Raw genomic sequence first — 16,511 nt, 5'->3', positions numbered from 1 at the left:
GAGTGAGTAAGTGGGTGACTGTGTGTGTGTGTGTGTGTTTTCTGTATAATAATTTTTCAAATGTCATTTTTTTCATTTTATTTTTTTAAAAAACGATTGAAAAAGAATAATCTAAATTAAATCAGTCTGTCCTCAGTAGTAGGGATATAGTTTCCTTCAATGGGAAAAATTCCTGGTTGCAAAGATAACATAAACTAATGTAACTGTTCAAGACTAAAGAATCTTCCTGTGTGATATCAGCAAATAGATTTTTACTAGTTTTCTGTGGTAAAAGCTACAGCAAACAATACTCTTATGTTTAGATAGTGAGTGTGTCCTTTCTGGAGAAACAAATAATCATTACATAGATTGAAACACTTCTGTGAACAATAAAGCATGTCCTTTTAACTGGAAACTAATCTATGACCCTGGACAGAAAAATAAAATGTGCTTTTCCTTGCAGATAGGATCGAGAACTAATAAGATAAGTTTGAAGAGAAAAACAAAACAAAAATAAATAATTTCTTTTGAAATTTTCATTATTGTTGTCATTTAGAAAACTTTTGTTAAATGGCTAGTCCTATGTGGCACTATGCTACGCGTATTAAAAATAAAGTCTTAACTTTTTAAGTATTTGTCATTTGGGATCTTTTGAGATACCATAGATGAAGGCATTTAAAATCCCACTGTCAGTGTTCAATAATTCACTAAATAATTTAATCATTGTATTCTTATTGAGTGTGTACTCTGCAACAGACACTGTGCTAAGCACTCAAAATTCAGCTTTGTGGAGTAGACCATTGGTTATCTACCCAATATGGATTTTTCATTTTTTTTTTTAAAATTCCACTAATAGAAAACTAAAGTTTTTGGGGCAATGTGCTTAAATAACAAAACAAAGAAAAACTTGATTTCTTAAGATTTCTAACACCTAGGGTTGTCTGTGTGGTATCTTTATCATCCTATAAAGTGTATTATTTCTACGTTTTTTTAGTGTATGGGTATATTGGTGCAGCGAGTGAGGGGGTCTACTTAAATTAATTAGAGACAGAAGAAAGTCTAATGGCAGCTTTGATGAATAGGATGGAAATGAGTGTCTGCAGGATCAATTTTCCAGGAAAATTATCATTTTTGTTTAAAAGTTTAGATTTAGCTGGCTCATTCCTTTGACCTTTATCTTTTCTCCATTCTTTCTACCTAGAGCTGGCATGCAATGCCCGGAGCTGCAGCAACCATGCTGTGATAATTAGGACAAATGGCAAGAGAGCTAAGCTGATGGACAGAAGGAGCCTAGTCCTTTATTACTTCCTAGAGAGTATCTGGACTATGCCCGGCTACTGACTTCCAGGTTTTTTGTTGACTGAGAAAAAGAAGCTTTTCTTTGCTTAATAATACAATCAGTGCTGATACAGTGAATAAAATACATACAATGTTTGCTCTCAGCAAGTCTGCAGTGTTTCAGAAATTAAAAATAGATTCTCTTTTTCAAATCAGTTTCAATTTATTTTTAGTGTCTGCATATAATTTACTTTGCTTTGTTGAGAATGATTCTGAGGCTGCCTATAAGTTACTTTTTACAAATTTATTTATTTTATTGATTAAGTTATTACATATGTGTCCTTATCCCCCATTGCTACCCACCCCCTTCCTCTGCTCATGCCCTCACCCGCCTCGTGTCCATGTCCATTGGTTATGCTTATATGCATGCATACAAGTCCTTTGGTTGATTTCTTACCTGCCCCCCTCCCCTGCCTTTCCTCTGAGGTTTGAGCCTGATCGATGCTTCTCTGTCTCTGGATCTGTTTTTGTTCATCAGTTTATGTTGTTCATCATATTCCACAAATGAGTGAGATCATGTGATATTTATCTTTCTCCAACTGACTTATTTTGCTCAGCATAATGCTCTCCAGGTCGATCCATGCTATTGCAAACAGTAGGAGTTCCTTTCTTTTTTCAGCAGCTTAGTATTCCATTGTGTAGATGTACCACCGTTTTCTAATCCACTCATTTGCTGATGGGCACTTAGGCCGTTTCCAAATCTTAGCTATTGTAGATTGTGCTGCTATAAACATAGGGGTGCATATATCCTTTCTGATTGGTGTTTCTAGTTTCTTGGGATATATTCCTAGAAGTGGGATCACTGGGTCAAATGGAAGTTCCATTTTTAGTTTTTTGAGGAAATTCCATACTGTTCTCCATAGTGGCTGCACCAGTCTGCATTCCCACCAGCAGTGCACGAGGGTTCCTTTTTCCTCCGCATCCTCTCCAGCACTTGTCATTTGTTGATTTGTTGATGATAGCCATTCTGACAGGTGTGAGATGGTATCTCATTGTCATTTTGATTTGCATCTCTCGGATGACTAGTGACTTTGAGCATGTTTTTATAGTCTCTTGGCAATCTGTATGTCCTCTTTCTAAAAGTATCTATTTAGGTCCATTGCACAGTTTTTGATTGGGTTATTTATCTTTCTTTTGTTAAGTTGTATGAGTTCCCTATAAATGTTGGAGATTAAATCCTTATTGGAGATAACATTGGCAAATATGTTCTCCCATGCAGTGGACTTTCTTGTTGTTTTGTTGATGGTTTCTTTTTCTGTGCAGAAGCTTTTATTTTGATGTGGTCCCATTTGTTTAGTTTCTCTTTAGTTTCCATTGCCCTAGGTATTGGTGAAGATGTTGCTTGGTGAAGATGTTGCTTTGGCATATGTCTGAGATTTTGCTGCCTGTGGATCCCTCTAAAATTTTTATGGTTTCCCATCTTATGTTTAAGTCCTTTATCCATTTTGAGTTTATTTTTGTGTATGGTGTAAATTGGTGGTCTATTTTTATTTTTTTTGCATGTATCTGTCCAATTTTCCTAACACCATTTATTGAAGAGACTGTTTCAACTCCATTGTATGCTCTTGCCTTCTTTGTCAAATATTAATTGTTACTTTTCGGTGTGTGTGTGTGTGTGTGTGTGTGTGTGTGTGTGTGTTTAATTCTTGACAATAAATACAGTGATTAAACAGCAATAGGCAAAGTAGCAGGAGGAATTTTTTATCTTTCGTAGGAGATATTAATGTTTATATAAGTGAATCCTGATTATGATTTGCAAGAATTAATGCTTGAAACTCACATACTGAGTGAAGAATTAGAAAACAAATAGGAAATAGGGGCTTGTATAGTCTCTGTGGTCCATGTGGTGTGTTTAATCTAGGAATTATGTCTGGTTGATAGTAAGCCTTTTCAAAAGTATATACACCAGTTTCTCTTCTGTTAGTTGTATGGAAGGCCACTGATGTAAAATTACAATTAAAAACTAATAGGTGCCAGGGAAAGGGGCATTGACGAGGGATATTACATTATTTCTGCTCTTAAGGAAATTATATAATTAAAGAAATGAACCAAGTATGTAATACAAATTAAAAATAATCAATATGCTTTAGCAGTGGTTCTCAACCTTCTGGCCCTTTAAATACAGGTCCTCATGTTGTGACACCCAACCATAAAATTATTTTCGTTGCTACTTCATAACTGTAATGTTGCTACTGTTATGAATCGTGATGTAAATATCTGATGTGCAGGTTGGTTTTAGGCGACCCCTGTGAAAGGGTCGTTTGACCCCCAAAGGGGTCGCGACCCACAGGTTGAGAACTGCTGCTTTATAGTATACAGAATATAAAATCTAGAGCTTATACACTTTATTAGGGAGGAAAATATAGTTAGTATATAGAGAAAAAGTAAGAAAAGGAAGGTGTCCTGGACTAGATAGGTCTTGAGTAGATAAATTAGGTAGATGGATAGAAAGGAATGAAGGAAATATTTTTGAAATTGAGAATGGTGTATGCAACAGTCATTATAAGACCAAAAGCATATCATGCATGTACAACAATAAATATATCAAGTGCTGAAAGAGAAATCCCGGAAATCAAAGTTACTGAGATTCAGAGAAGATAAAGGGAATATATTTGGGTGAAGCACAGATACTTAGGGATTTCTAAAGGTCATATGAAAGCGTTTGAGTTCTATAAATAGACAATAAGAAAATATTTTCTCTAATTATCTCATTACATTTAAGTAGCTTCTTTGGAATTTGTTTATGTCTTTTTGGTTTGGACAAAGTGAGGCACAGAATTAAGAATGAAATAATACATGTCTAAAGTTTGCAATTTCATTGAAAATTGAAGTATTTTAGGGCAAATGGCAAATTAGCATCATGAGTGCAAATTTTACATTCATTTTTGATTCTCTACCACCCCCAAATACAAAAACAAACACGACGAAACAGCTTTTTCTTTCCCTCCATCCCTTTCTATTTCACTCTTCCGGCTTCCCTTTTTATTTTTAAGCAAAAAGTTCCTAGTACATCAAATGGCTCTTTGAAAACAACATGCACCAAAGTGAAAGCAGGGCAGCCCTAAGGGAAAGGCGCCCTTATTAGAGAACACAGGCTCTGAGTAGAGAGAAGGAGGCCTTTTCTGCTCTGAAGAAACGTTTCTTAAAAGGGCAAGGATGCTTTTGAATCCGGTGACAAAACTGTCTTTTAAATCCCCAAAAGGTCAAATAATAATTGAGATGCAGTTTTGTTTTTTTTTGTTTTTTGGTTTTGTTTTTCTACTTTCTAACAGCAACTTCTACTCAGTGAACGATTAAAAGTTAAGCACTTAAATTAGCCATGCTGAGCATAGACCTTAGCATCCCTGAGGGAGAGCATGACTTTTACTTTGACTCTTCGAACTTGAACATCCCTGGTGATTATAAACACACACCCCAGTGTCATTGCAGCTTACATACAAAACATATGATGTATCATAAACAGTTTCAAACTCTGGCTTTCACATTTAAAGAGCTGTTACTTTGCAAAAACTTTGGGATTTTTCTTTATCAAAATTCTACTTCCATCTTACATGGCTGGCGTTCAGTCTCCTCTCTGGGAATGAAGGGTTGCCACTAGCATATGTTTTAATTTCTCTGAGGCCTTTTATTTTTTCCTTTACCTAGACTGAGATTTTACCTGGTGAAATGCTAATTTCCTTCAATATCTAGCTCAAATGCTATCACCCTTACCAAAGTTTTCATAATATCCCCTGGTTCTATGTTCCTTAAAAAAAGACGTAGTCTCATTATTTTTTTGTGTTTCTAGAGATTGTATCACAGAGTTTTGAATACAGCATTTTTCTTATCAAAATCCATTGAATTAGACTGTACCATGCCGTATGAACATATTTTCAATTTATCAAACTCTACCTGCATCCTTGACAAACATTTAATGAGCACTTACTATTTCATGTGAAAAATGAATGTGTGACAACATGGATGGTCCTGGACAGCATCATGCTAAGCGAAATAAGCCAGTCAGAGAAATATAAATATCACATGATCTCACTCATTTGTGGAATATAATGAACAACATAAACTGATGAACACAAACAGATCCTGAGACAGAGAAGCATCGATCAGATGCTCAAACCTCAGAGGAAAGGCAGGAGAGGGTCAGGGTAAGGGAGAGAGATCAACCAAAGGACTTGTATGCATGCATATAAGCATAACCAATGGACACAGACACCAGGGGGATGAGGGCATGAGCGGGGAGGGGGGTGGAGGAGGGGGAGGTGCAATGGGGGAATAAGGACACATATGTAATACCTTAATCAATAAAGAAAGAAAATAAATAAATGTGTATATGCATATGTAAACATGCAGACATACACACATCCTATCTAATAAAAGAGAAAAATGGTAATTGGCGTACGACGATACCCTTTTCATTGGCTAATCAGGGCTATATGCAAATTAACTGCCAACTATGATTGGCAGTTAACTGCCAACTATGATTGACAGTTAACTGCCAACTAAGATTGGCAGTTAACTGCCAACAAGATGGCGGTTAATTTGCATATGTAGGCACAATGCAGGGAGGCGAAAGGGAAAGCAGGAAGAAGCCCCCTGCCACTGAGAGTGATCAGAAACCCAGGGGGGAGCTAAGAGCTGGGGGGCAGGGCAAAGGCGGCCCTGGGGCCACCTTTGCCCTGCCCCCCAGCCATGATCGGAGAATCAGGTGCCTTTGCCGCCCTGGCCAGTGATAGCAGGAAGTAGGGGTGGAGCCAGCGATGGGAGCTGGACACGGTCGAAGCTGGCAGTCCCAGGAGCTAGGGGTCCCTTGCCTGGGCCGAAAGCGAAGTCCACGATCGCAGGGCCGATCCGGTGATTGGTGATCAGAGGGTGATGAGGGTCAACTCCTCTGGCCGAGGCATCAGGCCTGGGTGGGGGGCGGAGCCGGGGATTGGGGGGATATGATGGTCCCCTTGCCCAGGCCTGAAGCCTGGGTCAGAGGCGTCAGGCTTGGGTGGGGGGTGGAGCAAGCAATCAGAGGGAGATGGGGGTCCCCTGCCCAGGCATGATTCCTGGGCCAGAGGCCTCAGGCCTGGGCGGGGGCCAGAGCCAGTGATCAGGGGGGAGATGGGGGTCCCCTGTCCAAGCCTGACACCTCTGTCAGAGGCGTCAGGCCTGGGCAAGGGGCCAATCAGGCGATCGGAGGGTGATGGGGGTCTACACCTCTGGCCGAGGCATCAGGCCTGGGCAAGGGGCCGATCCTGTGATTGGAGGGTGATGGGGGTCAACGCCTGAGGGCTCCCAGTATGTGAGAGGGGGCAGGCTGGGCTGAGGGACACTCCCCCCCACACACACCCAGTGCACGAATTTCATGCACCGGGCCCCTAGTATGTATATATACTGTATCCTATATAATAAAAACCTAATATGCTAAGTTTCCAGTCATCTGGTTGCCTGGTTCAACCAATCAAAGTGTAATATACTAATGATATGCTAAGGCCCCTCAACCGCTTTCTATGATGTGCACTGACCACCAGGGGCAGACGTTCTGACCGGTAGGTTAGCTTGCTGCTGGGGTCCGGCCGATTGGGGCTGAGCGAGATGGGCAGGACATGCCTTGGAGCCCTCTCGCAGTCCCTCCCCTGCTGGCCAACCTCCCACATCCCTCCCTGGCCCTGATCGTGCACTGGTGGGGTCCCTCAGCCTGGCCTGCACCCTCTCACAATCTGGGACCCCTATCAGGATGTTGGAGAGCTGGTTTCAGCCTGATCCCACAGGCCAGGCTGAGGGACCCCATTGGTGCACGAATTTGTGCACCAGGCCTCTAGTATTAACATATACATAATATGGTACTATATATGTACATACACTCTCACATGTATTTGTATATGCATAAATACACATATGCCTACTGACATATTTCCTCTGCTTAGATGACCTCCTTTAAATTGTGAGACATATTCAAGACACAGTTTGCAAGTAATATGTAATTCAAAGAGAAAGAAAAGCTTTCTATTTTTCATAAATAATGCATTTTTGAGAATGAGGTTGAAGTGTCTATTTAGGTCCTTTGCCCATTTTTAAATTGGATTGTTTGTCTTCCTTTTGTTACGTTGTATGAGTTTCTTATGTATTTTGGAAATTAACCCCTTATCAGATATATAATTGGCAAATATGTTCTCCCCTCTCTTTTCACTTTGCTGATGTTTTTTTTTTTTTTTTCCTGTGCACAAACTTTTTATTTTGATGTAGTTCCATTTGTTTATTCTCTCCTTAGTTTTCTTTGCTCTAGGAGATGCATCGGTAAACATTGCTATGAGAGATGTCTGAGATTTTTCTGCCTATGGTTTCTTCTAAGATTTTTATGGTTTCACGACTTACATTTAGGTCTTTTATCCATTTTGAGTTTATTCTTGTGTATGGGGTAATTTAGTGGTCTATTTTTATTATTTTGCAGATACCAGTCCAATTTTCCAAGCACCATTTGTTGAAGAGACTGTCTTGACTCCATTATTTGCTCTTGCCTTCTTTATAAAATATTAATTGAGTGTAATGGCTTGGGTAATTCTACTACCTTCTGGCCACTGTGGTTTTCTAATGAGAAATCTCATTCATGATGAGTTGCTTCTCTCAACTTTCAAGATTCTTTCTTCATTTTTTTTTTCAACAGTTTGGTGATAATGTGTCTAGGTATGGATCTTTTTGAGTTTATCCTACTTGAGCTTTATTGAGTTTCTAGGGTTTGTATAAATTCATGGCTTTCATCAATTTTAGAGTATTTTGGGTAATTTCTTAAAATATTTTTCTGCCCCTTTCTCCCTTCCCCTCCTCCTCCTCCTCCTCCTCCTCCTCCTCCTCCTCCTCCTCCTCCTCCTCCTCCTCCTCCTCCTTCTTCTTCTTCTTCTTCTTCTTCTTCTTCTTCTTCTTCTTCTTCTTCTTCTTCTTCTTTTAGCATTTCCGTAATGGCTATGTTGGTTATCTTGATACTGTCTCAAAATTCCCTTATGCTCATTATTTATTCTGCATTCTTTTCTGTTCCTTTTCCTCACATTGGAAATTTCAATTGTCCTATATTCAAATACAGTTATTCTTTCTTCTGCCTGCTTAAATCTGTTGTTGATCTCCTCTAGGAAAATTTCCATTCAGTTATTGTGCTTTTCAGCTCTAAACGTTCTGCTGTATTTTAAAACACTTTTCCTTTATTGATATTTCCTCTGTTTTTCATACATGATTTAACTACTTTTCATTTTAGTTTTGCTCATGTTTTATCTTACTTACTTGTCTGTACTTAAGACAGTTGTTTTAAAGTCTTTTCTGCTAAGTTTAATATCTGGGCTTACCGAGGGATGGTTTCTATAGATTTATTTTGTTCCTTTGAATGGGCCATACTTTCCAAATTTCTTTATATGCCTTATGATTTTCTGGTTGTTATTGAAAACTAAGCCTTTATATGTTGTAACTTAGTTACTTTGGAAATTCAATTTACAACTTCTCCAGGATGTGCTGTTTTTTTATTTTATTTTAATTTTGAAGTCCATTTATTTAGCATATTTTTCAAACTATTTTTGCAAGGACTGTATATTACTTGTTTGTGTTGAGTGAATTCTTTCTTCCTTTAACTTATGTTCAGATAATATTTGACAGAGATTTTAAAACAGTCCCTTAGTTGCTTTTTTCTTGATTCAGTGTTATCTCAGTTGCTGTAAACCTTTGACAATTTCCCAGAGTCTGACAAAGTTAGCTCTGACAGTTTCTGCCTCTTTTTTAATTCTGCAGGGGGAATGTAAGCCTGAGGTTGCCTGTTCTACCACTGTGCTGACTTCTATTTTGGGATGAGTTGTTTTGTTGAATATTGAATCTTTTATATACATATTTATTCTTTCAGCATTTTAAATATGTCATCAAAATACCTTCTAGCTTTAATTGTTTCAGATGAAAAAATAGCCTTTAACTTTACCACTTCTTTTTTTCTGCTTTCAAGATTTTCTATCTTTGGCTTTTGACAGTTTTATTATTATGTGTTTAGGTGTGCATCTCTTTATTTTATTTTGAGTTCATTGAACTTCTTGGATTTTCAGATTCATGTATTTCTTCAAACTTGGGGAGTTTGGCCATTATTTCTTCAAATATTTTCCCTGTCCCTTTTCTTTCTTTTTGTTACATCTGAGAGCATCCCAGAATTTTTCTTAGGCTCTGATCATTAGTCATTATTTAATCTTCCTCTGCTCCTCCAACTGGATAGCTTAAATTGACCTATTTGTCAGTTCCTTAATTTTGAATTGTCTACTATGCGATTGCAGTGCTCTAGCAATTTATTCACATCAGTTGTTATACACTCTAACTCTAGAATTTCCTTTATAATTTCTATCTATTGATATTCTACATTTGGTCAGTCATTTTTCTTGTTTCCTTTAGATTTTGTGCAATATGTTTAACTTATTGGGCATACTTGAGACATTTTATTTAAAGTCTTTCTCTAGAATGTCCAATGTCTGGGTTCCCTTCAGCATAGCTTCTGTTGATGTGTGTGTGTGTGTGTGTGTGTGTGCACGCGCACATGCATTTGTGTACAAACCATGTTTTCTTGTTTCATTGCATCTCTTAATATTTTTAATAAAAACTGATAATTTTCAATATTTTAATTTGGTAAGCCTAGAACTCAACCCAGCTTTTTCTGTCTCTACAGCTTTTTTATTCTAATTGTTGTAGGTTGTAGTTTGTTTACATAGTGACTTTTCTAAATTCTCTTTGTAAAGACTGAATTCTTTGTCATGTGTAGTCACTCAGTTTTCTTTTCTATGAGCTTAATAGTTAGCTAGTTATTATATAGCAATTCCTTAAGTGCCTGTAGACAAAACAACAGTAACATTTCCTGGTCTTTTCAGATTGGTTCTGTGTTGTGGCACTCCTTCAGGGCTTAGCCACCCTGTTTACTCTGCCTTAGTTTCAATTCTTGCGGTGATTTTTTATTCTCAGGTTTTTTTTTTTTTTAAACTTGTGTTTATACCTGGGCATTGTGTATAGCTTTCTAGATTTTTACAGTATATGCAAGACATTTTAAAATATTTTATTTCCTCTGTATCCCCTTCCTTAGCCTTTTCCTTTCCATACTTTTTAGTCTGTTTACTGCTTGTTCTGACTTTTATCCCTCGCTCAAGGGATTTGTGACTAGTGCATATGGCTCTCGATGCTTTTAACAAACACTTCCCAGATGTACCTCTTAGCCCTGAACAAGCTCTGTGGTGTGTAAAATACACAAGTTCCTGAGCTGATTCCTGGGAGTGCAACCAGACAGGCCAAAATATGCAACCACAATTCTTTGAGAACAAAGTTTGTCTTGTTCCCTCTGGCATCAACAAACTGTGAGAAATGTAGGTTGCCCCTTTATTCTCACTACCAAGCTAGGGAGTGAGGAGTGGTACACAGGTAAGTTTACATGCCATAATACTTTCTTAAATAATTTCAGTAGATTGCTTTTACATTAAGCATTCCCTTGACTCTTTTAATTTTTTTATTAGGTTCCAGATCCCCCCAAATTTGACAGTTTTTGCCAGCTTAATCATTGCTTTATTGGAGAGAAACAGTTTTGGCATATCTTCCTCTGTCATTCCTAGTGGTATTACCCATGGAATAATCACTTTTGTGTGGTTAATAAGAAAGGAGAAAAAAGAGAGAGGCATTAAGAAGAAAAGAGAATGAAAGGCAGTTTGATAGACATACCAATAAGAATACTTTTGGAAATTGTCTGCCTTCTGGAATGGAAAATAATGCCTTCCCAGACAAAAAGTCTATGTGACTGGGATTGTGCACTAGGTACATGGATGCTAAAGACTTCTATGTCACGTTCAGAAATAGGAAATCCCATTGTAGAGATGAATAAAAATGATCAAAGCTATATATTTCTATATGTGATTTTAACTCAGAGTTATAAAGGTGATTTGTTCTATTTTTTATTATCTTGACAAAATCAAATCAAGGTAAATCCAATTCCAACAAAATATTTCCCTCCAAATTTTTTACAAAGAAATGAATGTATGCCTTATTCTTTCTGCTCTGTCTCTTTTTCTCAGATATGAAATTCTGCTTCTAAATTAAATTATCTATGTCAGTGATGGCGAACCTTTTGAGCTCGGCATGTCAGCATTTTGAAAAACCCTAACTTAATTCTGGTGCCGTGTCACATATAAAAAAATTTTGATATTTGCAACCATAGTAAAACAAAGACTTATATTTTTGATATTTATTTTATATATTTAAATGCCATTTAACAAAGAAAAATCAACCAAAAAATGAGTTCACGTGTCACCTCTGACACGCGTGTCATAGGTTCGCCATCACTGTCTTATGTGAAGAAATAAAGTAAAACTCCACTTGGCCTTTGGTTATATTAATTTCCCCATGTTTGGTTGTCCAGCACAATTATTTTTCTAAACAGTGGTTGTGTTCAACTCAGCTTATTTGCAACATTTAAACAATGCTAGGATAGAATTTTTTTTACATTTTTGAAAAAATAAATTTAAATGCAAAAGTTGTTATTAAATAGTGAGGTTTTATGATTACTTGCTAAATAATAATCATAAAAGAGAATCAATTTTCATGATTGATTTTTACTTCCCTCATTATTAAGCTATCCCTTCCCAGTGTGATTCTGAGTTACATACTTATTCCAACTAGAAGCTGTTGAGTAAAGAGCTGCCACTTGGGTAGTTTTTGCTTTTGCAGTCCTTTTGGCTCAGAGTTAGCAATAACATAGATTACTTGCAACCTCGTGCTTTAGATATAGTAAAGTGGGAGAGTTCAAACATTTTTGAAGTTTTTTAAAAAATCCACACCCTAAAGAGGAAATGTTACTGGGGTAAAGAGAAACATGTAATGAATGCTCTGTCAGCGCAGGCACATGTTATTTTAGAGGGGATACCATTTAGGAGTTTTTGTTGTAAAATAAAGCTGCAGTGAGTGTTTTTCTCCAATGCCATAAAAACAGATGAAGAGAAGACACTTCTCTTAATTCCAATATTTTTCCTCTTCCTCTGGTGCTTCCCAGGAGTCAGATTTAGAGTTGAGCCTCCTGCTACATTGCCTTGTTATTAATGGTTCCATTTCCTCAGTGGCCCAGATAGAGCTGTAATCATTTTCTTTCTGTTGGTCTTCACTTCAGTGAGAAGATGAGTGAAAATGGATGTACCTGTTCTCAACTGGCAACAACGCCACACCTTCATCTTGCATCCTGATTTCTCTTTGTCAAGTGGAAGTGTTTTTGTTTTCATTTAAAGGGTAAAGAAAGGGAAAGAAATATTATTCTTGTTGACTATGTTAGTTCAGAGTAAAGCCAGTCACTCTGCCTTATTAATAGCCAGCAATATCTGCACATTCACTGAGTGAAAAATACTTCCCAAGAATATGAGGCAGGACATCTGGGGTATTATAATAAACTAGAGGCCCTGTGCACAAAAATTTGTGTACTCGGGGTGGGGGGGAGGGGGAGTTCCTCAGCCCGGCATGTGCCCTCTTTCAGTCTGGGACCCCTCGGGAGATAACGACCTGCTGGGTTAGGCCTGCTCCCGGGTGGCAGAGGGCAGGCCCAATCTCTAGGTGCAGCCCCTGGTCGGGCTCAGAGCAGGGCTGATTGGGGAGTTGGGGCGCTGCCCCCTGTCATGCACAGAGCAGGGCGGATTGGGAGGTTGCAATGCCACCCTCAGTCACGCTCAGGGTAGGGCTGATTGGGGGGTTGTGGCACCGCCCTCGTCACACTCAAGCCAGGGTCGATGGGGAGGTTGCGGCACTACCCCCTGTCACATACAGAGCAGGGCCAATCAGGGGGTTGGGGCGCTGCCCCATGTCACGCACACAGCAGGCCCTATCAGGGGGGTTAGGTCTCCGTACCCTGTCACGCACAGAGCAGGCTCGATCAGGGGGTTGGGGAGCTCCCCCCTGTCATGCACAGAGCAGGGCCCATCAGGGGGTTGATGAGCTCCCCCATGTCACTCACAGAGTAGGGTCGATAGGGGAGTTGGGGCACTGCCCCCTGTCACACACAGAGCAGGGTGGATCAGGGGGTTGGGGCGCTGCACCTGTCACACTCAGGGCAGGGCTAATGTGGAGGGTATGGCTCTACCCCGTCACACACAGAGCAGGGCCCATTGGGGGGGAGGGGTTGGGGCGCCGCACCCTGTCACACACAGAGCCACAGGGCGATCAGGGGGTTGGGGAGCTCCCCCCTATCAGGCACAGAGCAGTGCTGATCAGGGGGTTGGGATGCCTTCCCCTGTCACGAACAGAGCAGGGCAGATAGGGAGATTGTGGCCCCGCCCCCTGTCACACACAGAGCCGCAGGGTGATCAGGGGGTTTGGGCGCTGCCCCCTGTCACGCTGATCCCGGTGCCGGGAGGCCTCATGGCATCGCTGATCCCAGTGCTGGGAGGCATATTACCCTTTTACTATATAGGATAGAGGCCTGGTGCATGGGTGGGGGCCGGCTGGTTTGCCCTGAAGGGTGTCCTGGATCAGGGTGGGGGTCCCACTGGGGTGCCTGGCCAGCCTGGGTGAGGGGATGATGGCTGTTTGCAGCTGGTCACACACCCTTCAAGGTGGGGCTCCCCACTGGGGTGCCTGGCCAGTCTGGGTGAGGGGCTGAGGGCTGTCTTCAGGCTGGTGGGTGACTGAAGCTCCCAACCCCTCCTTTTTTTCTTTTTTCTTTTATTTTGGGCCAGCTTTAGCTCTGAGGCTTGGCTTCAGCTCTTAGGCCTTGGCTGCTGAAAGCAGGTATCTGGTTTGTTTGGGTTCTATAATCGAAACACTGTTTCAACTCCAGCTCTGAGGTCCCGGCTGGCTGAAAGCAGGTTTCTGGAGTTTGTTTAGATTCTATATTTGTAACAATGTTTCAAACTGCAAGCTCAGAGGCTGGCAGCGGCAGGTGGGGAATGTTAGAGTCCTCTGTCACTGAAGCAAGCAAGCCTCATGTTTGCTTCAAGCTGCCTGGCTGCCAGCCGCCATCTTGGCTTACAGTTAATTTGCATATCACCCTGATTAGCCAATGGGAAGTGTAGTGGAGCTATGGCTAATTACCATTTTTTCTCTTTTATTAGATAGGATACTTTTTTTGTTTTTGTTTTTGTTTTCATGATGTGAGAAAAAATTACTTTTTAAAAGTTCTGGATACACACAATGACTTCCAGGTCTCAATGCTTTTGAAGTACCAATACTATAATAACCATATTTAATATACACAATAGTTGCAAGGACATCCTGATCATCCTAAGTTGATTTAGGCCTTCTCAAAAATATAAAATTGATATTAAATCAAGGATTCAATTTGAAGTTTTCTAATAAAGATTTTACCTATCAGGGGAAAATAAATACATTAAAATGCTTTTTTTTGTTTGTTTTTGGCCGATGTGCCAGTTATGACCATTACTGCAGAAATGATATCTGTAACGACTGTGGTGAAAGATGGATCTTTGTCCATGTTCTTAAGTATGTATGAAATAAAATAATGAGGTCAAGTCCTTTAACTTTAAGTTCAAGTCACAGTCTGAAAAACCAGCTTCTCTGCAGCAACGTCAGCTGTAGTAAAGACCACATTACCATTTACATCTTAGGTTCTAACAGACATAAAGGCACTGGGAACATTATGGCAAATGGAGATGCTGTATGGAATCTCTGGGCAGCACGAACAGGAGAATCAGAACTCTAGGATCTTTTGGGTGAAAAAAACACTATGCTGTTTTGAGAAAGAGCGACTAAATTAGTATTGGGCCTTGAACGAGATTGAATTCCCAACATCAGGTTACCATGTAGCTTGAGCTTTCCATCATAAGCTGCGAGTTGTGGGACACACTTGTCCATAGATTGATTTGGGGATGCTCAGCAGAAATATACAAATATGGGCAAAAAAGGTGTGAACTCAACCACCTTAGGAGGCAGTGGGGCTACCCAGGCAGGTCACTGAAATTCAGGTTTGTTTACTGATTTTCAAAGTCTGCAAGAATGTGTAAATCATGAAGGCCAGCCACTGGAACACTCATGAGAAGGTACCTAAGTGCACTGTGCCATTGTGACATTCTTTTGGATTAATAAAGCTACTGTAATAATCATGATCTGCATGTCTTTTTCCATAAGAACAACTGTAAACCATTTGCCCACCCCTATATAATAAAATGAAAATGGTCTATAAGAGATTGAACTCAGGTAGGTCTTAAAGGCATGAGTGCTTGCTATATGCTGGTGTCACTCAAAAGTGGGCAGCTGCAGTATCATAACTCTTCTGAGGGGTGCTCTCTGAATAACACTATTGAAGGAGATTTCTCCCAGTGGAAAAGCTTCAGGTAATGCATGTGGCTCTCTACCATATCTGTAATGAAGGATAGCAAGAGGTAAGGGTTTTCATTAACTTATGAATAATTTCTCATGGTTTGAACTGTTGGGAGATTCAACAGTCTTAGGCTTCTGTAATGCAGTGGTTTTTCTAGGACATGGCTCCAGCCAAAGACGGTGACCATCAGTGCCCATTAGCAAGCAGTTTCCCCTACCAATCCTTTCAACATCTTAGCAGCAAGTTCTGAGGCTCAATCTTTCCCTGTGGAGGACTTCACCTGGCATTTCAAGTTCTGAGAATGTGGCAACTTAGTGAACTTTACCGTCAAACCCTATGGTGTTTGGTGTGTGCCCCTCCCTGCCTTAGATAGTCTACTTATATATGCCATTTCTATATTTTAAAGAGTTTTTTTATTTATTACTTGAAAAATCCTTTGTTGTATTATTCACCTTTTAAAGTTATTAATGTCTATATTTAGTTTTCTTTGATTAAATCACTGTGAGATTTCGGTCTTCTGATTAGATCCTGACTGATACAGTTGAGTAAGTGGCTTCCTGCTTGGTTTAATATATGGCATACCAGAAAGATCCTTGTCCTTGAAATATTTCCCATTATTCGCTATAAATGCCTGGCATTTCATATCTTCAGACTCATTTAATTTCATAGATATTTATGAATATCTATGTGCTGGCTTTGTACTTATTCTGGGAGGTAAAATAGAATAATAATGTTTTTTTTTTCTTCCAGGCTTGCAGGGCAGAAACTTATAAGCAAAGTCTTTTGAAATATATACTTCCAGAGAGTTAATAGATTTAGTCAACATACAAGCAATCATATAAATTGGCTTTTGTGGTTTTTATCCCCTTACTGGGCTGTTAATGAAGACTAGTGGAGTCAGGGTATA

The sequence above is a fragment of the Myotis daubentonii genome, chromosome 7, assembly GCF_963259705.1.
Source record: "Myotis daubentonii chromosome 7, mMyoDau2.1, whole genome shotgun sequence".
In the NCBI taxonomy this organism is placed as follows: Eukaryota; Metazoa; Chordata; class Mammalia; order Chiroptera; family Vespertilionidae; genus Myotis; species Myotis daubentonii.
Note: the sequence above shows the minus strand (reverse complement) of the source record.